Source organism: Mustela putorius, unplaced genomic scaffold (assembly GCF_011764305.1).
Source record: "Mustela putorius furo isolate JIRA1106 unplaced genomic scaffold, ASM1176430v1.1 tig00003987_pilon_pilon_pilon, whole genome shotgun sequence".
Lineage (NCBI taxonomy): Eukaryota > Metazoa > Chordata > Mammalia > Carnivora > Mustelidae > Mustela > Mustela putorius.
Window position 1 is genome coordinate 9485181 of NW_025422126.1, and position 24653 is coordinate 9509833.

The 24653-nt window shown below is 47.6% G+C and overlaps 1 protein-coding gene across 9 annotated transcripts in view; it reads right to left on the reverse strand.

Moving 5' to 3' along the window:
• Positions 1–21871, reverse strand: part of TENM4 (teneurin transmembrane protein 4) — a 575238-nt gene extending 553367 nt beyond the window's left edge. For all 9 annotated transcript variants that reach the window (XM_045071344.1, XM_045071343.1, XM_045071342.1 and 6 more), the window contains exon 1: positions 21814–21871. The gene's annotated coding sequence lies outside the window, so the exon portion shown is untranslated. The remainder of the gene's footprint in view (positions 1–21813) is intronic.
• Between the last annotated feature and the right edge of the window lie 2782 nt (positions 21872–24653).

Sequence of the window (24653 nt, forward strand, 5' to 3'; positions counted from 1 at the left end):
AAACACCCTTCAGGCCTGGGGCATGGATCTGCTCAAGGATGGTCCTAAGTATCCCTCTCCCCACTGGCCTATCCCCAGTCCTTGGAGTCAGGCAGTTCTCAATTCAAATCTTGATTCTGCAGCTAAATAAATTTGCGTCCTGGTCAAATCCCTTTACCTCTTGGAGCCTCAGTTTGCCATCTGTAAAATGTGGCTATCGAACCCTAACTTGTCTAGCTGTTGCACAGATTAAACTGATGTAAAGTGGCCTAGAATTCTATCAGGAACACGGCGAGTGCTTAACACCTAACTTCATCAAACCGAAGATGTCAGCAATTACAGTTGCTCAGTTGCTTTTGTCATAAGATACCTCATTGTGGCATACCTCAGGAGCCACTGAGAAAAGGAGGAAGCAAATCTCCACAACAATGCCCATTATACTAGCACACCCACATAACATGTAAAAGGCACCCCAATTTCGGAGTTGTTGATATGTTCAATTACGTGTGTCTTGCAATCTATGACATATGGCAAATGCCCTGCACTGACCCCTGGAGAGTAACCCATCAGGACATGTAGGGAGGGGGTGCTGAGCTCTCCTGTCCTTGAGCTTCACTGGAAGGTAAGGAATGACGGCTTATGGAGTCCCCACTAGGCCCAGTGACTTTCCTTACATCATTTTAATGACTCCTCAAAAACAATCTTATTTTGGTATATCCCTCATTTTTAAGAAAAAACAGCAGCTCAGAGAGGCAAAACTGCCCAGCTAGCACACAGCAAAGGCAGGACAGGAACTCGGGCCTACACTGTGGCCAGCCCCGGCCGCCTCAGGCAAGGCAAGCCTCTTGCACAGGCCTGAGCTCCTGAGGCTGACCGGAGGCCCTAAAGCCTTGTCAGCATCCTGGTAATGCACCGTAAAGGCCTCAACTCCTCAAACAAGCTCAGGATCAAACAGTCAAGACAGGAGCTTATTAGATCTAATGCCAGAAACAAACCTTGCAAACAACAGGTTACGGAGGCCCCTGCCATCTGAGAGAAGAGCGGAGCCTTGTACTCGGGGGGGGGGGGGGGCAACCGGCTGGCAGAGCGAGGGGGTAGCTCAGCTCCATGCTCTCCGATATCCGATATCCGGCTGAAGGGACGAAAGAGGAAGGAAGAATGCTGGCCTCCTCTGTCTGTGGCAGCGAGCTTCAGTATTCCTCAAGAGCACCCAGTGGGGAGGGGGAGAAATGCGGAAGGGCCTGAGGGGCCTGAAGGGCCAGGAGTGGTGATTCTGGAGTTGGGGGGCTCTGGTGGGGGGAGGGGGAAGTTGGGGGGCTCGGGTGGGGGAAGTCACTGGAAGTCAGAGTGCCTGAAACAAATGTCAACACATAGCTGGGGGCAGGGGCTACGGACAAAAGATTAGCCACAGGGGATGGCCGGATTTGCTCCCCAAAGCAGGGAAGCTCTCCTGGGGGAGGCGGCAGGCTCTTTGCTCCCCCAGGTTTGCTGAGGCTCAGACGACAATTGCTGGTCCTGCAGATGTAAGATACAGGGATTTTGTTCCTTTAATTCTGTTTCCTTAGAAAGTTCGGCCTCCGTACACGGAGTCAACGAAATCAGGTCACTGCTTTTTTAATGAGAGTTCCTCGAGCCTTTACTCTGGGTAAGGTAGCTCCCTCCAATCCCCTTCACGTGTTGTTGAGAGAGTAAGTCTCTGAAGTCAGGGAAGAGAGGAGCTGGTCTGCTGTGGTGGAGGGCGAGGCTCCCCAGACCGCCCAGCAGTGCTGAGCCCTCCCCTCCTGTCTGCTGCTGAAAGCCCAGCTCTGGGCATGAGGGAGAAAAAAAAGCCCTCATCTGGAGCTTCCAGCTGGGGCGTTCGATGCTGCTACTATCAACTCAGAAAAAATGAAAAAGCCTCACCACATAAGCAGTGGCAGCCTGGAGGAAGGAGCGAGGTGGCTTGGGTCATTGGAGAAAGCAGTCTTTCCATCTTAGTTGTGCTGTGAAATGACCTTCGCCAGGATGCGGCATGGGTTCCATTCACAGGACACATGGCCTTGCCCAGGGGGCTTCTCTCTGCACCTCAGTTTCCTGAGGGGCTGGGAGAACTCACGGGTTTTTACCCTCGTCTCAGGGGATCCTAGGGTTTCCCCTGCCCACCTCTCCCACTTCATCCAGACAGCCTCCACTTTCCTCTATTTTATACATTGTGGGTCCCCATAAAATTTCTCTTGAAGAGAAGCTTTTGTGGCCAATAAAAGTTTGAAATCCACCAGATTGACCAATCTTGTACACTGCTTCCAGCCTGGACAATCTCTGATTCCAAAAATCACAAAGTTACAATCTATTTGGGAGAACAAATAATACTTAAAGACTCAAGGCTCTGGATGTGCGTGTGTGTGTATGTGTGTGTGTGTTTAATCCTTTACCATTTTTGTTGTTGTTGTTTGATGCCTCTGCTTCCCAGACACAAACCACATACAAACATTTCACCTGGAAAGTTCGGCTGCTCTCAAGTTATTGACGTGCACAAAGTGCCTGCGGGCAAAGTGAGGCAAGCGTGCGTCTGTGCTCAGCGCCCACTCATGCTTTGCTCTCGGCAGGTCGGGAAGACACGGCTGTCCCACAGCTTGCAAACAAGCAAACCAGCTGAGAGCAACACGGCTCCACCAGGCAGTACTCACACCCTCGGTTTTCTACTTCTCCTGCTGGTCTGTCTCCACCCCCCGCCCCAGGCTCTCCTAGATTCGTGCCCATCTCTCAAAAATGGAAGGAAAAAAAAGGCAGGAAATGGAGCCTAGTAACCATTTCAAGATGGTGATGTGATGCTAGAAAATATGCACAGAATGGGCTGCAGATTTGTAACATTTCCAAGGGCTTGCTGGGTAAATCTTAAAGACCCAGGCCCATTGTAGCACCACAGCTGCACACCCAGCCTCAGGGCAAAAAAGATTTGAGGCCGGTTCTCTCTAGGTGACAGGTAATCTGCAGCATCCTGCACAGACAGCTCTTCTGTTCCAGCATAAGATTCCAGCAAAGGGGAGCACAAGAGAGGAAATCCAGACTGCAAATAAATCAAAAATAATTTTTATTTCTCTTTGGATCATGTGGGTTTTACTTGGGGGAGGGTAGAGCATACCTGCTTTTCTGATTCTGTCTTCACTATACTACCTAAAATGAGCAGATAAATAGCCTGGAAAGCTACGAGAGGCCCTGGAGATCATCTAGTTCCCCTACCTTGTTTTAAGGATGGGAGAACGAAGACCCAGAATGGGAAAGCTCCTTGCTGGGAATCATCCAGGTATAGAAGAATTTGGTTGGACCACAGGACACTGGCCATTTCATTCACTCCCAAAGCTCTAGTCTCCTGCTCTAGTCACAGCACCCTGTGGTAAGAGAGGGAGGGAAAGCTGCCCTACGTGTGGGGACGGTACCTGTGCATAGGAGGCACATTAGGATAGCCATGTGTGGTTGTTCAGGTTGTACACGGCACAAGGGCCTCCACCAGGCAGTGAATGAGATGGGAAAGCTGGTTCACACTGCTTGCCCAGCTGCATGCCCTGGTGTGGGGCTATGTCTGCTTGTTAGAAGGGCATCTTTTTCTAATTGTCACAGAAGTGCTCCGAGGGCTAGCAGGAGTTCTGAGGAGCAGGGAGTGTTCACCAAAGATTGGAACACTGCCCTAGGCTAAGTTTATCAGGTAGATTAGGAAAAGCAAGCATTCTGTGAGAAGGAGGATCTACAAAGGGCCCTGTTTTGGATGTGTTGGAATCAGCAGTTGACATAGCTCCCTCCTGGTCTAGGCCCAGGGCCTGGTGACACCTGGGCCTCTGTCTCCAACAACTCTAGGAGTACCAGGGCAGGAAAATCCCTCTCTGGACACCATCTTGGAGTAGAAGGTTCCAGATGCTGTCCCTCAGAGCCCCCCTCCTGGCCTATTCCAGCCACTCTGGTGTCCTGACAGAACCCTCGGAAGCCTCTGTCACCACCACACTCCTCGCTGCTCTGCAGGGCACCCTCTGTGGCCTCACTCCCTCTTTGCCGGCCTTCTACCCTGTGCCCCCACTTCCTGAGAAGAGAGGAAGCGAGAAACAGCCCAGGTGTTCTGCCTGCCTCCTGGGGTCAGGGTCAGCTAGCTGCAACCACTCCTCCGCTCTGTCGCCCCAACTTCTGCTGCTTTAGGAAAGGGCTGAAGACACAGATTCTAAATATAGGTACATCTCCCAACCTCCTGCCCAGCTAATATTAGCCCTTTTGTGGAATCCACTGACAGCATTACTCCCTTTTTTTGGCTGCACTGGTGGGACTTCTCCTGCTTACAGTAAGGCAGGCTGAGCCAGCAAAAGACTGGGGACCACACTGAGCCAAATACAGTGAGAGCTCTGCTAACTGGGGGCTGTGCCAGATGATTTATGGAGCTCCTTTCCAACACAAGATTTATGATTCTATGAACGGGGAGGCTTGGGCAATGGGGGTGGGGGCCGGTTCTGGTTAATTGAATTTGTCAGCTTCCAGATGGAGGAGGCACTAACATTTGTTGATAATTTACTCTGAGCCAAGGACACTACTGAGGATTTCAAATACGTGATTTCCTTGAGTCTTTACAATAGCCCTAGGAGAGGGGTAGGGCTGCTATCCCGATTTTACGGATGAGGGCACTGAGGCTTCTGGAAGGGAATGTAAGTGGCTCTATGGCAAACGGTTAGTCAATGTAAAGATGAGTTTTGAACCCAGGTCTTAGTCACCCCAAAGCCTCGATTTTTCCTCATGCTGGCAGGTTTCTTTGCATCAACGCTGGCAGAAAATCTTCTGAAACCAGTATGGGTATGATCCCTCTGTATGGTCCATCGTTAAGGTCAGAGAAGCAAGAGCAGGACTTGCGTCAGAGGACTTGAACTCTGGGCCTGTGTCTGCCAGGCCAACTTGGGAGTAACTGGAAAAGCCTTTCTGAGCCTGGGTTTTCCCATCTGCAAGTAAAGAACTCCAAAGGCACTTTTAGCCCTGACTCTTGGATTCTATGTTGCATTTCTCTGGATAGGTCTTTACTTTGATGGTCGGTTCTCATCACCCAGTGCAAAAATGCAAGCTGAAAAGGGCCTAGGGATGTGGGAGCATGAGCTGGGGGCAGAGGCCAAAATGAACATGTTACTGACAAGGAGGTTCCAAAGCTGCCTTCCTACAAGATGTCAACTCATTGTCTTGCAACTCCCCTCTGCGAAGTAAAAGAGCACAAGAAAAGCTAATTCTGCCTGAGGCAGTGTAGCACAAATGAGGTCCTTGGGGTTTCTCTAATGCACCTGGAGAAGAGAGAAGAAGGCAGATTCAAGGGAGAGTGTGAGTGCCCAGTGATACATGGAGGGACAGTGGGTATTGATTTCATTCGATCATTTATCTTCCCATCTTGTTCCAACGAAGATTTAATGCAGAAGGATTTAGGAGCTGGTAATACCTAAGAGGACGGCAATGCCATTCACCGGGAAAGGAGGAGAGCCAGTGAAGACAGCTGATTGAGTCTAGAAACATACTCATGACTGTTGTCTCCCCTGGGAAAAATGAGACTGGCCAGACAAACGGACTCCTGTCTGTCCACTGGTTTGCTCTCCGCCACCTGCAGAAATGCGCCCTTCAGGCAATGGGCCTCCCTGACAGTGTTTTTTTTGATTAATCACTCAGGACCAAAAAGACTGCTCGAGAGCTCTTCAGAACCTCAGGGAAGGATCTCTTCCCTGACTCAGATACTGGAGCAGCTCACCCGACAAGCAGAGTCAGCGGAAGCCCGCCAAACCTTGCCGCTTCATCTTTGTTGTGTTTTATTGAAGTTAAACCAATCCTGAAATTTCACTCCAAAACTGTTTCCTGGACCATTTCTCCGAGGAAGTAAGCAAGCCCATTAGCAAGCCACTCAAGTGGCCGGTGGGGTCCCTGGGGGACTTCGCAGAGCTGGTGGCTTCTGAGCAGTACAGGCTATGTGTGTGCCTGCGTGCCTGAGTGACAGGCAGGGGTGGTGACACTGTCACTACCCAGAAGTCACAAACAACAGGATTGTTTCCAAGGTGAGACAGGGGCTTTGCTTCCTCATGGAAACAAACAGAGCGCCTCAAGCGAAGGCACATAGGCCGGCAGGCATGTGTAGAGCCAGACAAGTGCACAGGGTCTGGGGACCCAGATGCACCCCACACCCGTACACGGGGGCCCAGATGTGTGGACACATTCACCCCCACCTACACCTGCACGGTCCCCAGACACACAGGTGCACTGCCACAGCTCAGCCCACTAAGTACCTAGGCATTAGGACCAGGCTGGGGGCTCCCTGAAACTGGCACCAGACATGGAGGATTTCTAAGCTGATGATTTGGCAGAAGCCCCCCACCCCATCCCAGTGTCAGGAGGTTCATTTTCACAGCTGTTTCCTCAGCACCTTCTGCTCAGAAGATCCTGGAGTGAGTGCTCCAGGCAAAGGATGAGAAACACAGACCTTAGGGAACCTCACGTCAGAGGAAAAGCTGCAGACAAGACAGTGTTAAGGAGGGAGGCGGGCACGGAGATGGGTTACAGGCTTCTTTAGAGTCAAGCCCGTATGGTACTGCTGCATCCCCAGAGCCCAGGAAGGTGGGAGCACCCAGTGGGGCTTCACAGATGATTACTCACAGATGATGAATTACTTCAGGGCAATTTCTGGCCACACTTACTTGGTCTCTCTCCTGCCTCCCCACGCCTCTAGTAGCAAGGCCCTATTTCTTCCTACTGCCCGGCTGGCCTGCTGAGGCGGCTCTTCCTCCCCAGGCAGAACCTGTCTTCCCACCTCAACCCCTCCCCTAAATGCCTACATCTACACTTCACTCCTGTTTCTGTGCCACTGTCCTTCTCCCCGCTTCTCCAGGACTCCAGACCCTTCCCAGTTTCAGAGCCTTGGTGCCACATTTCCCTCTGCCAAGAAGACCCCTTGCTTCCTTCTCTGGTAAACTCTTTCCCTTCCTTCTGCAGTTTTCCCTCCCTCTCTCCAGAGTCTGACTCACTGCACCCCCCGGGGGGGTCCCCGAAGACCTTGCTTCATCCCTTTGTGGCTGTCTCCTCACAGTGAGCAGCTCCGGGGGGGCGGGGGGGGCACCCTGTCCCACTCATCCCAGAGCCTGGCATTCAGTAAGGGCCACTGGGCAGGGCCCGGGGCTGAGGGAGACTCAGTGGGGCCTGGCTCTGGGCTTTGTGGTGTCCCTGAGCTTCCTCCCTCAGTGGGATAGGCACAGAAGCAGCAATGGATGGCGAGTGTGAGAACCAGGGTGAAAACAGAAGCACAGCGGGGCACAGACCATACCAAATCTGTGTCTAGGGCCGCCGCAATCATGCGTGTCCTCCCCTGGGACACATTCCGGGACGTAATTCCCATTTCTCCCTACCCTTGCCCCTTGGCATGTGGCTCTTGCAGCTTTTGTCCCACTTAACCTCCCCAAAGCACTCTTCTCCAGAGGCCCCTGGGTATAAAACATCATTAAGGACACAGCTCTCCCAGGTTAAACTCTCTAAATCCCCAATGCCCAAGAGATACTGCTCTGCCTTCTGGCTGGAGAAAGTGGGGCAGTCCTGCTGGGTCCGAGAAAGCAGGAGCTGTGGGCCCTTCCTGCCCCCCTCATGGAAGCCCCAAATTGATTAATACCTGCTTGGCCAACTCAGCAAAATAAACCTATAAAATGAGATGATTTAAAATCTTTTTTTTTTATTGATTTATTTATATTTCTGAAAGGTCATAGTCAGTTCTTTTTTTTTTTTTTTAAAGATTTTATTTATTTATTTGACAGACAGAAATCACAAGTAGATGGAGAGGCAGGCAGAGAGAGAGAGAGGGAAGCAGGCTCCCTGCTGAGCAGAGAGCCTGATGCGGGACTCGATCCCAGGACCCCGAGATCATGACCTGAGCTGAAGGCAGCGGCTTAACCCACTGAGCCACCCAGGCACCCATAGTCAGTTCTTTTTTTAACTGGACAGAAACCCAGAATGAGTCAAGGCTTGAGATATAGAAGTAAATGCAACTGCAAAAACATTTGCATATCTTTACATGCCCACGAGCATGGCATTAGGCTCTGCGCATAGAGAGGTGAGGGAGTTGTACGCCCAGCCCTCCCGGAGCCCCTGTGTGCGTGGAAAAGGAGGGCAATTCTTGGCATCTTGGATGTGCATGGGGACATCTCAGGGGTCCTTACAGGACCTTCTCTGTGGCCCCGAGAGGGAAGTGTTACTATCATTTCTCTTTCACAGATGGAACACTGAGGCTCAGAGGGTTACATGATTTGTCCAGTGTTAAGCAGCCGGTGAACAGATTGGGATATGAGCCCAGGCTTATGTAGCTCCTAACACTGACGGTTTTGCTTCCATGATGAAATGGGCACATCTTTGGTCTAGCAGTAGAAAATTCTGAAGATACTTGGAGAACCCTTATTTAATTTCATTGTCACAACAACCCTAGGAAGTAGGCATCTGTGTCTCTACCATGAAGGAGCAAACTGAGATTCACAGTAATCATTCCAGCTGGGAAATGGGAGTCAGGACCAGAATTCAGTACTTTTGAGTCTGACCTCCTAGTGAGCTGGGGCATTGGTCCTTCTAGGGGCATGGAAGGGAAGACAAGGTCCAGAGGGGTGGAGGATGTGCAATGACAAGGCCCAGGAGACCTGCATGTCATTCAGGGACAATTCTCCAATGTCTAGGCCTGATCTTTGTTGCCGAATCTTGTTTCAGTTCTGCTTCTAAAAAAACATCAAAATCCTGTCAAAAGACACAAGAAAGCATTGGACAAAATCTAACACTTTCATGAAAAAAAAAATTTAACAAACTATGAAAATAAGGAATCCTCAACTGGATAAAGATCATCTTTTAAAAGTCCACAGTTAAAAAAAAAAAAAAAGGCCACAGTTAACATTGCAGTTAATGGTGAAAGACTGAAAATTTCCCTCTAAGATAAGAAACAAGACAAGCTGTGTGCTCTCACCACTTCTATTCAATACTATACTGGAGGCTCTAGCCAGCGAAATTAGCTAAAAAAATTAAGAAAAGGGGCACCTGGGTGGCTCAGTGGGTTATGCCTCTGCCTTTGGCTCAGATCATGATCTCAGAGTTCTGGGATCAAGCCCCACATCAGGCTCTCTGCTCAGCGGCAAGCCTGCTTCCTCCTCCCTCTCTGCCTGCCTCTCTGTCTACTTGTGATCTCTGTCTGTCAAATATATAAATAAAATCTTTAAAAAATATATTTTTTAAATTAAATAAATAAGTAAGCATCCAGATTAGGGAAAGGGAGAAATAAAACTATCTCCATTCACAGACAGATGATAAGATCTTGTATATAGAAAATCCTAATGAATCCACAAGAACTATTGGAACTCATAAACAAGTTCAGCAAGGTTGCAGGATACAAGATTATTATACCCAAATCATTTGTCTTCCATACAGTAGCAATAAGCAACCCAAAAATGAAATCAAGATAACCATTCTATTTATAATTGCATCAAAAAATCATAAAAGTATTTAGGAATAAATTTTAAAAAGAAGTGCAAGTGTCCTTTACCAGTGCAAAACATTTTCATATGTCATACGTATAATACCAGATACCATAAAACACCAAAGAAAGGGAACAATATCCATGTTTATGAATTGAAAGTCTTAACATTGTTTAGACAGCAACATTCCTAACTTGCTTTACAGATTAAATGCATTCCCTACTGAAACCCCAGCTAGAAAAATATTTTTTAAAGAAATGGATAAGTGGATCCTCAAATTCATATATAAATGCAAGATGCTGAATACCAAAACAGTCTTAAAAAAGAACAAAGTTGGAGGATCCATAAGCTCTCAATTTCAAACCTACTATGAAGCTACAGTAATCAAAGCAGTGTGATACTGGCATCAGGGTAGACATCCAGACCAACGTGCCAATGGAATGGAACTGTGAGTCCATAGATAAACACTCACGGTTATCATCAGTTGATTTTTGACAAAAGCACCAAAACAACCCAATGAGGAGTGAACAGCCTTTTCAACAAATAGTTCTGGGACAACTGGATGTGCACATGCAGAAAGAATGAAGTTGGTCACACACCTCACACAAGATACAACGATCAACTCAAGGTGGCTCATGAACTTCCATGTCAGAAATAAAACTATAAAATTCTTAGATGAACACATAGGATCTAGTCTTCATGACTGTGGGTTTAGCAATGGTTTCTTAGATGTGATACAGGCGACTCCAAAATAAACAAACCAAAACAAAACTGGACTTTATCAAATTAAAAACTTTTGTCTTTCAAATAACATTATCAAGAAAGTAAAAAGACAACTCACAGAATGGGAGAAAATATTAGCAGACCATCTATTAGAGGAGTGGCTTATATCCAAAATATAGAAAAGTAACCCACTTCAGAAATGAGCAAAGGACTTGAGTAAACATTTCTCTAAAGAAGGTATAAAAGTGGCCAATAAGGGAAGTAAAGATGCTGAGCGTCATTAGTTGTTAGGGAGATCTGAATCAAAGCCACATGAGATGTCACCGCAAACCCTTAAGAATGTTTAGAAAAGAAGAGAGACATAAAAAGTGTTGGAAGGAATGTGAAAACAACTGGAAACTTCATACATTTCTGGTGGGGCTGTAAAATGGTACAGCTACGTTTGAAAACAGACTGCAGCTCCTGAAAATGTTCATCGTATGACTCAGCCATATTACTTCTAGGTGTGTACCCCAAAGAACTAAAAATCCATTGTTCACACGGCCCCTTGTACACAAATGTTCATAGCAGCATTGTTCATAATGGCTAAAAAGTACAAATAATCTGAATAGCCATCAACTGACAAATGGGCAGATGAAACAGGGTGGGGGTGCCTGGGTGGTTCAGTCCTTAAGCATCTGCCTTCAGCTCAGGTCATGACCCCGCATCAGGCTCCCTGTTCAGCAGGAAGACTGCTTCTCCCGCCCCCACTCCCCTGCCAGAGCTCCCTCTCTCGCTCACTGTCTCTCTCTCTCTGTCAAATTAATAAATAAAATCTTAAAAAAGAAAGAAAGAAATGGGTGTGTGTGCATGCGTGTGTGCGCACATGGGTGTATGCATGTACATGAATTAGTCAGCAATAAAAAGGAATGAAGTACTCATACATGCCACAACATGGATGAATCTTGAAAACATTATGCTAAAGCGAGAAATCAGATACAAAGGTAACGTATTATATGATTCTATTTAAGTAAAATGTCGGGCATAAGCAAGTCCATGGAGAGAGACAGTAGTGTTAGTGGCTGGCAGGGGTCGGGGGAGCAGGAAATGGGGAGTGACTGCTAATGAAAATGGGGTTTCTTTGGGGGATAATGACATGTTCTAAAATTAGATAGTGATGATCGTGGCACAGCTCTGTGAATATACTGGAAAACACTGAATTGTACAATTTTGAAAGGGTGAATTCCATGGCATGTGAATTATATCTCAATAATGCTGTTATAAAAAAAAAAAAAACATATGCATGAAAGAGGCCATGGGGAACGTGGAAAGTAGAAACAGCTGACTTGCTAGAAGTGGTGAGATGGAAGGTAATTTTATTTTTTTTCCTGTTACTGTTGTTTTAATGTTGTCTGGCAATGGCAAGCAAAAAGGAGGGAGAGAGAGTCCAGTAGAGAGGACAACCAGCTTGGGAGCCCAGGGCTCTGAGGCTGTCATGCCTCACACTGCTAGTCACTCTGACTTCGCTAGACTGTGTAGTCTTGAGTAAGACTTCACCTCCCCGGGCCTTGATTTCCTTTTCTTGGGAGTGGAATAATACCAACTTTGTGGGGCCGCTGTGTGGATCCCAAGAGGCCTTACATACACAGAGCACATATGTGGCAAATACTCACAGCGTTCATTATGTTTCATCTTCATTTATTTATTCAAATAATTATGGAGCATCTGTTACATACAGGGATATAGATGAACTAAGATTAGACCTAGTTCTTAAATATCCTGGAGTTTAAGAGAAGACAGACATAAATAACCAAAACAAGTTCATTGAGAAGGGTCAAAGCAAAGATATCCACAAACAGCTTGCTGGACAAGTTATCGGCAGAGACCAAATATATTTGGAAGCTTGTGTTGGGAGGGACTGGGGCCGGGTGAAGAGATGGCAATCCACAGAAGAATGACAACATCCATAATCGCAGATCCCAAATTTGTTCTGTAGCGTGTCTCATGTGTACTGTCCCATGCTGACCTCAGGGAATGTCAGCAAGGAAAGTATTACCACCGTACTTGATAGATGAGAAGACCAAGTCTTAGAGAGGTCAAGAGAGTGTTCTGTTTCATAAAGCCAGTTCTTGGTACAGGACCTTCTCTGTTTGCCACCTCTTTTGAGCAATCCTGGCTAAATCCCACTAAAAAGGAACACCGGGAGGGGTGGAGTGAAGAAAATGAAGAGGAGTTCTCTCCAAGTTCGGGCTGGTCAGAGGTATTGAGTATGTAATCTGTGCTCCCAGGGGTCCATTGAGAAACATGCCAGATGGAGACCCAGGAACCAGTTCAGGCGTGGGTCACCCAACAAAGATTTGCAGCATCCCTTGAGGGAAATATTCAAGCTCTGTAGGTCATCAATGTCTGGTAAATACTTCTCCACTGATCTCACTAAGTCATAAGCTGGGGGTGGGGAAGGAAAACATGGTATCATTTATAGAACACCTTCTGTGTACAGGGCATTATACAAGGAGCTTCCCCAGTAATAGGCTCTTGAGGCATTGCAGTGGCCTCTTTCTACACTGAAGTTGAGGTAACACAGATGACTGAAGATGTCAAGTGCCCTGCCCAGTACCACACAGAAAACCTGTATCAGAGAGAAGTGAGCTTCCCTTCCACTCACCAGAAGGATTCCAAATTTCTCCCTATGCAAAGAAGTCATAGTCATAAGGGCAGTGGGCAGAATCAACACAGTGCCTATAAGAGCTCAGAAGCTTCACAGCATCAGGGACCCATGTCATTCACTTATATAACGTGAAAACAAAAAAACTGATTAGTTTGCATTTTCAGAATGAAATGCAATTCCATTGTTTTATTTTTGTAACCCATGGGCTTAGCGGTTATCTGGCAGAGAATAGGGGCCTCTATCTGTCCTCCTTCACAACAGCCTAACTGGCCCCTGGTTTTGATGGAACTGGACCTCAGGTGACAGCAAAAGGCCTCCCTTTATCAAATGCAACTTCCTCAAAGGAGCAGGATGACAGATGAGAGAGCCTGGGCATTCGGCACAGAGACCCAGGTGGGTCCCTCAGCAATGCTGCCAGGCTACCGATGGCTGGCCAGTGGGACCGACCACGGTCTCATTCATCAAAAGCCGTAACAAGTGCATTTGTTGGCTTCAGGGCCAGCCCCATCCTACTGACCCTGACAGTGAGTCTGTGATCACCATGGCTCCTCCGCGCTGCAACATCTGCAGAGTTCGCTCAAGTGGAGGCCCAAGGACCAGGCTGTACCCAGCACTCCCTAACTACCCTATTCAGGGAAAACAGAAGCGTCTCGAACCCACCCAGCAGGGGAGGGAGTCCACCAGTGCTCTGCGGTGATTCATGATAACTTAAGGGATTACAAATGAGGGCTGCAGAGCTCTCGGCCAGGCGAGACTCAATGACAAGGGGGACCCGGAGTCATCAAGGGATCACCCCCAACAAGTGTCCCAAAGGTATGAAAGAAAGAACACAGATTTGGGGAGCCTACAGACCTGAGAGAAAGCCCAGTCCTCTCCTGCAAGCTGTCTCACCTTCGGAAAGCATCCTGGCCTCTCAAAGCATCTAGAAGCATTTTGCACCAGCTAAACCCAGATGTCATGTGCGGCTGTTCTGAAGGCCAGACAGGCTAATCAGACGGACGGGTTTGGCAGGTGACTGGGACTGTGAAAACCAGGTGAGAGAAGGATGCTTGAGGAGGGCTGATGCTTAAGAATGGGGGAGATGATGCAAGAATGTGTGGTGAAAAAGAGAGACAGCTGGGGAAGGGAGACGAAAAGGAAATGAATCCTAGGGAAAACTGCATTTAGTAGGGGTAAAAGGAAAACAAGTCAGAGCTCAGACAGAGCAGTCAGAGCAGATAAGAAGGAAGAGGACAAGAAGATCCACATTTTCCACTAGACATGTCAGCGAAACTGTCTACAGTTTGCCAACTGTTCTATCTCGGAAGAGCAATCATAACACTGGAGACTTATTATTACACCATCAATAAACGTCTCCTACAGATGTAGAGGCCAAAGGTAGCAAGTGGGTTTTCTTCTCACCAGCCAATTCCAACTGATTGATCATGTTTATCTGAAGCACTGTATTTGAAAAACATTCCAAGGCCTCATCTGAGCATGGTGGTAAAGAGAGCTGTTTCAGCTAGCGAGGTCCGCGGTCAGTGTGCGGAAGAGCAGCCCGCGTGCCGTGTGTGGTGGGTATTGGGCTGTGCTGCTCAGATAGAACCCTTCGGGATGAAGCACTCATTCCTCCAGGTGCAGGGACTGTTTCGGTTGGCTGCTGACAGCTCTTGGTGGAGTCCCACTCCGGGAATGGCCCTTGGCCAAGAGAGCTGCCTCACCCAGGGGTAGCCCACAGGGGCTGCTGCGGAGGGCAGTGAGACTAACTCCCCCAGATTCAATGCAGTGTGACTGAAGGGCCATCCCAGCTCCAGCGCTCCCCGTGGGGTCAGTGGATGTCCGTGTCATGATGTGTTGAAGTTCAACTCCTGCTTTGATCCGCTCTTACTTCCCTTACAAGTGCTGATCCTGGTGGCAAGCCCACCAAACTCTCTGCACGCACATCACCCTGGAGTCTGGTCCCAAGAAGCCAGCCTAACGCATCAAGCATTTCCCATTCCTGCACAAGCTCTAGCCCTCTATGCCTAGCTAGGAGCTCGTCACCTGCATTTATTCCTCAACAAAGACCTGGCGTTAGTTGGTCAGTGAGAACACATCCTCTATCAGCTTTCCTTTTTTCTCTTGTTTGCAAGGAAACTCAAAGGTGAGCTCTCCATTCTTTCTTTCCTTGCCTATGTAGACGTAGATTTGTGCTTGAAGCTTGGAGTCTCTCTAATCTAAAATGAGGGCTGGCTCCATTCTGCTCGTGTTCAGTCACATTTCCTCCCAGCCTCCAACCCTAGCAGAGACAGCATTTGTCCCGGATTCAATTCGTGGAGCTGTTGTCAACTGAAGGTGTCATCAAGAGGGAGAACAGTATACGCTAACAACTCTCATTGGCATGATGCTTTCAAGTTACATGTGTGTGTTATTTTACAGACGCAGTAACTCTTTAGAGTTACCATTATTTCTTTTGAATAAAAGGTATAGAGAGAGTAAATGATTTCTCAACCAAACTGCAGAACCAAGACTAGAATCTGGGTTTCTTGGCTGCTACTCATACAGATTCCGACCACAGGCAGAAACCACTTAGCTGGCCTCTGCTTCTCTCTCGGGGTCAGTGTGTGTTTTCTAGAAAATACTGAAATACTGGAATTAGCTCAGGCGACTCCTTCCCATCTTCCCTTTCTACTCTGGCAAAACCCTGGACTTGATACTGTTCAAATCCTGAGCCAAGCACGGAAGAGCACTGTGGAATGTAGGGGATGATCTAACAATCCCAGGCCACAATCCCCAGTACAGCGGCACCAAGGGGTCCATCTTGTTCCTGTTGGGATCATTCCTTTGATGGAGAGCTCACTACCTCACAAGGCTGCCCATTCTGTTGTCCCCTCATCTGTCCAACTGGAATGATATTCAAAAGAGAAATTGGGGGAGACGCTGTACATGGGTGGCTCAGTTGGCTAAGCGTCCGACTCTTGATTTCAGCTCAGGTCATGATCTCAGGGTCCAGGGATCGAGCCCCAAGTGAACTCTGCATGGAGTCTGTTTAAGATTCTCTCCTTCTCCCCTTGCCCCTCTCCCCCACCTGCTCAAATATACATACATGCTCTCTCTCTAAAAAGAGAGAGAGAGAAATTGGAAAATTTAAATGAGATCATGAATGTAAAGCACATAGTATAGTACCCAGCACGTGGTGTACTCAGTGAATGGAAGGAGGGTTTTTTTCTTTCCATTAGACATAGAATAAGAGTAGAACAGAGCTGGCTTATAGATGAGCACCCTCAGCTCCAACCACATTACTCAGGAGTTGGTCCTTACACAGCCCTGAGATAGAGCTAGAGAGGTCTGGAGCACAAGCTGTGCTCCCAGCTACCTACATTTGAGTATGGGCTCTGCCATTTAGCTGTGTAACCTTGGGAAAGTCACTCTGTAACTCTGTGTCTCAATGTCCTCTTTTGCAAGGTAAGGAGAGACGAACATTACTTACATCAGGGGAGTTATCATGTAAGTGCTCAAAATTCTGCCAGGCCCCCCCGGTAGATATCCATTGTCATTTTTGCCATCTTTCTCATCTTCCACACAAGGAAACTGAGGCCTGAAACTTGAGCCATTTCCACGAAGTCAAACAGCAAATGAGGGGCAGATCCTGGACAGAAATCACTTTGCCTGTTTCTTTCCTGTAACATTAGTTCTGCCATGCCTTTTGCTCTTAAGAGAAGGGGAAGAACGGGAAAAGCAGTCACGAAGAATTCTGCCAGAGAAGCTGGCATATCCTTCTCATTGGAGGAAGGAGTTTGTCCCTAAAGGCGCAGCTAGTGAGCAGACTCACTCCCAGTGAGTCTGGGAGTCCTGACCTCAGGCAGGCAGGAGAGCACACTCCCTGCCTGTTGGAGGGACACGCCAGAGACCAGGGCTGAACACGCCACCTCCTGCTCCCAGTTCTACCACCACAGCAACACTAGGGCCTTCACTTTGGTGGCAGTGGCAAAGATAGGCATATTGCCAAGCACCACGTGGCAGGGTGGCCAGTGACAGGTGGGTGACCTTGAGGTCCTGTGAGGGATGAGGAAGCACCGAGAGCCCTTCTTGAAGGCGAAAACCATTTCAGCTTTGTGCAGCCGCAGCTGAGAGGATGGCAGCAGCCCAGTGTGGCAGAGTCAGGATGCGGCTTGTATGGGGCATTCTGGCTCTGCACAAAGGAAGGCTTGCGAGTAGGAGTGAAATTCCAAATATTTAAGAACTGATATGATACAGACAGCAACCCATCAGAACAGTCGTGATGGCGAACGTCAGGCTCGGCAACAGAGAAGCCCCATGTGGGACCCAAAAGAGGATCGGCAGGTGGGGGCCCAGGTGCCAACAGAGAACTGTTCATCTGTCTCCAAAGCAAGTCCTAGGGAAAAGTCCATGGGGCCCCCAGGGCTCTGCCGATGATGGTTTCCAAGCCACTGCTGTGGAGGAAAAAGTTAAGGACCTCAGATCCAGCTCCCAGACCCAGTAGCACCTGCCTTTGGGGTACACAGGTCCAGCCTCCAGAAGAGCAAAGCCACAAGCCCACCCACAGACTTAAGCATGACTTATCTTTCTGCTTGCTTTTCTCTTGGCTGCAGAGTGTTCACTTGTGTCTCTCAAAGCAGTTGACCTTGTTCGAGCATTTAGAAGAGGGCACCAGTTTCCGGGGACACAAAATGTAGCCGGGAGGTGTGTGGAGGGAGCCCTGGCCTGCTCCTGAGTCAACAGTTGGAATCCCTGTCCTGCCTTGGCAGCCCCCAGAGCCATTCCAAGCCCCTCTTCCCCAGCTCAAATCCTCCTCCCCGGTGCTTGCTAACCTTTCCCTTAAAAACACATGTCCCTGCTAGCCTTTGGACAGAGTCACAAGGGGTCAATTATCTTGCGGCAAGAAGGAGGAGGACCATTTCTTCGGCTTGCATAAGATGAGGTTGCACATGATGAAATAAATCATTGGCCTGTGAGGTCTTGTGGGAAGGTACTAGAAGGCAAGCCCTCCCTTGAGAGCAATGCACAAAGACCTTTCCCCTTACCCAGCCTCACCCGCCAATGAGTCTGCAGGCGTAGTTGCCAAGCCAAGAAATTCCCCTGGAAAGTGCCACTGCAACACTTCACCACTGTTCTCCATGGACCTCAAAAGGCTGTGCCTACTGATGTTGACTTTTTCCCACTCATGTCTTATACATGCAGTTTACTTTCCTGTTAGCTCTCAGTGGCTCTTCATACTGTCTTTGACACATGACTGTGGCCTCCCAGCCTTCACTAACTTTGTCCCTCCTGAATGGAAACTTCCTAAAGCCCCAGGTCCATAGGCACTGGATTTGAGTGACAGCTTTAGGAATTACCGGAGGAGGCATGGGCACGGGCTCTGGCTCTGTGGTCCACTGGGACGTCTAGGGGAAGCCAGAACATCCAGGTGACGTGAAACATGGTGGCCAAGCACCACATTCTCCGGTCAGTAAGCCGGGCTCCCACCTCCAGTTGTGTCCCCACCAGCTGGATGACCCGCAAAAGTTACCCAAATGTTTTAAGCCTCTGTTTTCTCTAGTGGAAAATGGTTATACTATTAGTATCTATCTTATAGTATTATTTTAAGAAGGAAGCAAAATAAAATATACAAAGCACTTAGCTCTTTGCCTAGCACAAGATCAGCAATCAGGAGAGTTGGTCATTATTAATACAGTTAATCTTTCCAATATTTATGGTTAGTTGCCAGAGACTCTGTATCCTGCTAGGGGTTAAGGTTCCAGTTTCTGCCCTCAAGAACCTCGCATTTCAGTGCGAGGAGACCACAGCCAACAATTAGGATGTACTACGAGAAATGCTTCACTAATAATGACTTAAAAGCACCATCACTAAAAGATGACAACCATTTTTTTTTTTTTTTTGCTAGCCATTGTGTGTTATACACTTGATATAAGACAAAAGCATAAGCTTTTTGGTCCAAATATCTGGACTCACATCCCAGCATTATCACTCAGTACCTGAGTACTCTCCTCTCTGGCATGTTAACTTCTCTGAAATAGCTCCTCTGGAAACACAGATGTAAAAATTAGAAAAAAAAGAAAGTATATCTAAGATGTTACCATAGTGCCCTGCGCATAGTAAGGTGTTTAATAAATGTCTTTTACTAAGGGTGATTAAGGGTGAAGAGCTAACGTTGGCTATTGTCCCAGTCCTGGAGGGTCTGTCTGGCTAGGTGTAAAGGTCAAGGAAGGACATCCACCCAGGATGTGTGGCAGCACTGTGATGTTCAGTGGCCCATCTGGTGTGGAGCCAGTTCTGAGCCAATGGCTGGAGCCCCAGGGACCAGAGGCTGGCCACTCCAGTGGAGTTGCCAGCAAGAACTAGGCAGAATATTCCAAGTAGGGCAGGTCCACCAGGACGAAGAGAAACTGAGTGTGTTGGTGCAGTAAGAGCCCAAGCTAGGAGTCAAATGCAGGTCTGTTATCTTCTATAGAAGGCACGAGTACCCGCACCTGGGGCACTCTGCCCCCCACAGCCAGTGGCTTTTCTACCGACCACAAACACTGGCCACCCCCCTGCTGCACACTCAACCCCACACCGGGTACCCCCATGCTGCGTACCGTGGGAGTGAACAAGGACTGCGCAGGTAGAACTGCATACCTTACAGGACGTACTACCTTTGAAAAGGAGCTGCACAAATCAGAACACACCAGCCCCAGAGCCGAGCCCGTGCACAAGGAACAAAACTGCACTGACTCAGACCTGTTTACGCGAACAAACCTTCTAGCAGCACGTCTTGATAAGCCTGTTGCTAAGCCTGCCAAGCTTCCTGTCACAGAGCACTTCACTCCTAGCTCAGGAAAGATAATCACTCTGGGAACCAGGTTTCTTAGGAGACCTGGCAGAATGCTTTCAGTCTATAGCAAAACCTACCTTTCAGCAGAGCTTGTCCTCCTCCCATGTCAGACAAGGGGAAACCCAATCCATAAAGGAAAGGGTTTGCACACACACAGGACTGCCGGGTGTTGCTGGCTGTAAGTGACCCTCCGGGAAAGGAAGGAGCTCCAATCTCCCTCTCGGCTTGGAGCACCTCCTAAACAAAGACCCTAAAGTCTCCTGCTGGAACAACACGAGACACGGGACGCTCAGATTCCAGGCACACCCGCAGGTATCATCTGTCAGTCCTGACACCAGCCCTGTCTGTGTCAGGGTCCGAGCGGGGAGATCAGACGAGCAGCGGGATAGGGCAGGGGTGGGGGGAGCACAGGAAGGGGGAGAAACAGCTTTGGAGAGACTACTACAAATAGTCAAGAGTTTTTATCTGACACCAAAGAACAGGGCAAGGGAGAGCTGTGTGATCCAAGCCAGGATAAAAGAAAGGCTGGCTTCCCCCTTGTAATATAAGAGTTTAATGATACTTATTAAAAGCACATTTCTGGGTCCTGTTGAAAAATTACACTCGCAAGTGTTTCTTTTTTTCATATAAATTGCTTCCTAGAGATTAAGTGTGTGTGTGTGTGTGTGCGCACGCACACACACACACACACACACACACTCCTTACACTGCACACCTCACACTCACACATATAAACCCTCTATAAATCCCACACATCCCATATATCACAGACATGTCAGTACATCTTCATCAAGAATAGCCACAATTCACGACACACACACATACTGGAAAGCAGAAAACCCGGCCTGGTCCCTGAGGTTATTCACGCACCCTTTGAAATTGCAGACTTTGAGGAAGCCCAAGAGCTTCATGCTCAAGTTGTCATCCCCACAAACAAACAGCACAGCCTCTAATCCATATCATTCTCCACGTCTTGCCTGGGGTCAGGCAACTCTGCAAAAGCCGGAGCTACCAGGACTATCAAGCTTTGGTGGGAAGCAACAGCATTCATTAGGGTTGCAGTGAAAGAAGGGGTCCCTGCCCTTCTGGCTCAGGGTGAATTTTCTCTGATAAGCTGAGTACCAGTCACCTGGAGGAGGGGGCCCTGGGCCTCCGCCGGGGGCATAATTTTTTTTCTGGCTATCAACTTACCCAGAGCCCAGGGCTGCCTTCACGCTCAGTCAGAGAAGGCCCTGCTTTCTGGAAGAATCAGCTAGATACAACAAAGTACCCCTTAGCCAAAAAGTATCCTTCCACTAGCATGGGCTCCCTCCTGGTGCTGGTCTCCCCAGTGCTTTGCTCACTGCTAAGGGGTGGGGTTCAAAGGATAAAATCATCAGGTAGAACAGTTTGCTGTTACCAGAAACAAATGCTTTAGAGTAGTAAATCAGGGTTCAAGGTCAGCTCTAACCCTTCCTCACTGTATGGCCTTGCGAATTTCCCCAAGCCATGGCTTTCTTCTTGGCAAAATGGCAAAATCAGCTTCTTTTCATCTTATGGAGTTTGGGGGAAGATCACAAAATGCCCTACAGACTGTAAATTTCCAAAGCAGATGTTAGAGATTTTCATGATGAGACAGTAAGGAGGAAATGGAGGTGCTCATAAATCGGGCTGCGAGTGCCCCCAGGGCAAAGCCTGTGTTGTGTGTCTCTTGTTATCCTCAGTGCCTGGCCCAGAAAGCTGGCACCAAATATTCTGGGGGAAACATGGTTTGAAAGGACCAGTAAGCCTGTGAGTTAAGTGGCTTTTGTTCAAGGTCACAGAAGAGCTGATGGTGGGACTGAAACCAGGCTCTCCTCACCCCTTCGTCCCGGGCTCTCTGTTCTAGATGCACTGAACTCTTGGGCCTCTGGAAGGGTCAGTGATGTCAAACTAGCCACAGCGAGGGCAGGTTTTAATGAGCCCTCTACAATTCCCTGGGAAGATCCACTATGGGCAGTCAATGCCCAGGAAGCCTTCACAAACTCGCTTGTTAAACATTCCAACTCAACAGTGCAAACAAACAGAAACTACAGTGCAAATCATACCCAAATGCCTCAGACCCATGTCTTGAACTGCACACATCAGAAAAGTCACGAGATCGGGACAATGAGCCTGTGGAGATCTCGGTGGTGGAGATCGGCAGTATTTCTCATTTCCAGCTTACGTGCAGCTTTATCACTTACCTACTGACCAAGTGTCCAGGAGATCACTAGCCCTCTCTGAGTCTCAGTTTTTCCATCTGCAAAACAAGAAGATGATCACAATTAATCCCTTGAGACCACTGGACTAAAATGCATCAGAGCTTTTATACCTTGTATCAGTTACTAGCGGCTTATGATCCCACATACCTGGGAAATTGCTAATGGTCAGGGGCTGGAAAGGAATTATAGCAAAAATGAAGTGTGATAATTAATAGTTATGTGTCACACAGGGCATCCATGATGTTCAACCCTCTGTACAGAAAATTCAGCCCTTCCTAATTTTGGCACTTATTTTGCTTTTTCATAAATATAAAAATGTGAGACCACTGAAATGCCAGTAGAAATAGAGCAGACAAAAATGTCACCACCTCAACATACTTGCTCTCAACAATTGGGATATTTTTTTCATTTTTCTCTTCTAAGGCACAGAGTTCATCATCTTGCAGAGCAGTGACCACAAAGATGTACTAAACTGAAAAGTCACACGCAGATCACCATGCTCCCCCCCACCAGCCCCTTGGAATCCCCAGCACTACACCACGACTGTTATCCACATTATTAACTTTTTTTATTCTGACATCAGCTTTGTCAACTTCTCCAAGACTCCTGGGCCCTGGTCAGGTGTCTGGCAGGCACTGTGCACAGCAGAGCCCAAGGGGAGCAAGAAGCCAGGGGCAGCAGGGGCCCTGGGCTGGTCTTCCTGGAGTCTGGGTTCAGTTACCTCATCTGCATAATAAGGAAACCGGACTGGCCCATCTCAGAGATCACTTTTACCTTAAAAACACGAGGCTAAGGAAAAAGAAATTTAAAAAAATAAAATTAAAAAAAAAAAAAAAGAAACATATATTTGAGTCCCTATTATGTGACAATGGGTCCATACTGTTGAGCTGATAATACCTGAGATCTTCTAGGCAAGAAAACTGCAACTCAGGGAGGTCCTGAGGTCCATCCAAGACCCAGTGCAATCATGTTGGCACCACTTGCCCAATTACTGTTGTAGTGATCTACTATCATGTACTAATTATCCCAAGTTGATACATATTTTTTGCCTACATTTATTTTAATGGATTTTTTCTTAAAAAGTTTCTGATGCATTTTATTCCCTCTGCCCCCAATCCAAGGCCCACTGAAACGCAATCTTTCAACCCAGATGGATTCTCTAATAGCAAAAATGGTTGCTAAAAGCTTAAAGGAATTTTTAGTCATGACCATTCTATATACAAATTTCTATGAAGTCATAGGTTTGAAGTGTTGTTTTATGTTTTCTTTCTAATACTCACTAAAGTAAATAACTTTTGAAGTTTAGAATGCTCATCTCTGCACTTCCCAGCGATGCCTCTACTTTTTCTTGGGAAGGCTGATTTCGGGGTCCCTCATCGTGCTGCAGCCAGACCTTGGAACGTAAATCTGTCCTATCTCAAAGCTGAAACATCAAAAGCATCTAATGCTTACTAAAAGTCAAGAAAGTTGCCTGAGGTCACATAGCCCGGAACTGAAGGAACTGGGACTTGGGGGCCCCCACTTGCTCACTTCCAGTCCTGGGCTCTGTGTTTTCAGTTTTCTCTCTGCCCCTCTGCACACCCCCTATTTGCAACTCTGTGTCATCAGGCCCCAATTAAGTTCTGTTTCCAAGTCAAGGCAGGGTCACCCTGTTTTGTTAGGTCGCCAGCTTTTCCATAAAGTGACTAGATTGTATCAATGCATATTTAAGTTCCCAAAAGGGCACTTGGGTAAGAAGCTACAGAATTTCTAAAACCAAGTTTAGAAAATGTGAAGTGAAAATGATTCTTTATTCAAAGATCCAAGATAGTAACCAAGGAAACAGAAAGGGCTGATAACATCATAGCCAGGAATGCCACTGCAACTGCAAATGAGCGTAAGACCCCAAGTAAGTCATGGGAAGTGGGAGAAAGCACCGGAGCCACTGTACTGGTGGGCACTGATCGAAGCTGGTGTTGGGTGTTGGGTATTAGGCGTCTTTTCAGAGTTCTAAGCTTCTGTTTCCTGTCATCTGGTTTAAAATTAATTGGCATGAATTTTTTTATGACCAGAGAGCAAACAGACTCAAAGGCCTGCAGAAGAGGCTCAGACTTTCAGGAGAGTTCCTGCTTTTCATGAATACAAGCTACAAAGTTGTGCAGACACAGGAAAGCAGTGATTTTACATTCCTGGGCCAACACCTCTTCCATGAAGTCTCCCACCAGCCCGTGTCCGGAAGAGTCACCCTCACTTGGCTTCCCTTCCAGCAAAACTTTAATTAAAGTCTCTGTTAGACAGCAGTTCTTTCCTCTTCTTCTAAAGTATTATTTTTCTGTTTACCCAAATTCATTAAATACAATAAAAATTCACCTACACCTAGCAATATGATTTTAGACAGGTTTCCTTCCAACCCTCGTTGCATACATGCCCCCAAGCACATTCACATACATCCACATCCAGACACTTAACGAAGTGGGATCCTATTATGCACACTAATTTTTATCTTTTTAAAGGGTCACATAAAGGCACAATTAATCCCTACTCATGAACATACAGGTGTTTTCATTTTTTCACTAGTGGAAATACTCTAATATTTTTGTACATATATCTCCGTGTGGTTGCTTGACTGTACACTTAGACTATATTGCTCAACAGTTTTTAAAAAAAGATTTTATTTATTTATTTTCGAGAGAAAGAGAGAGGCAGTGAGCAGGTGGAGGCTAAGGGGGAAAGGAGAGGGAGAGGAGGAGGGAAAGAATCCCAAGCCGACTCCATGTGGACTGCAGAGCCCCCACGTGGGCCATGATCTCAGGACCCCGAAATCATGATCTGGGCTGAAATCG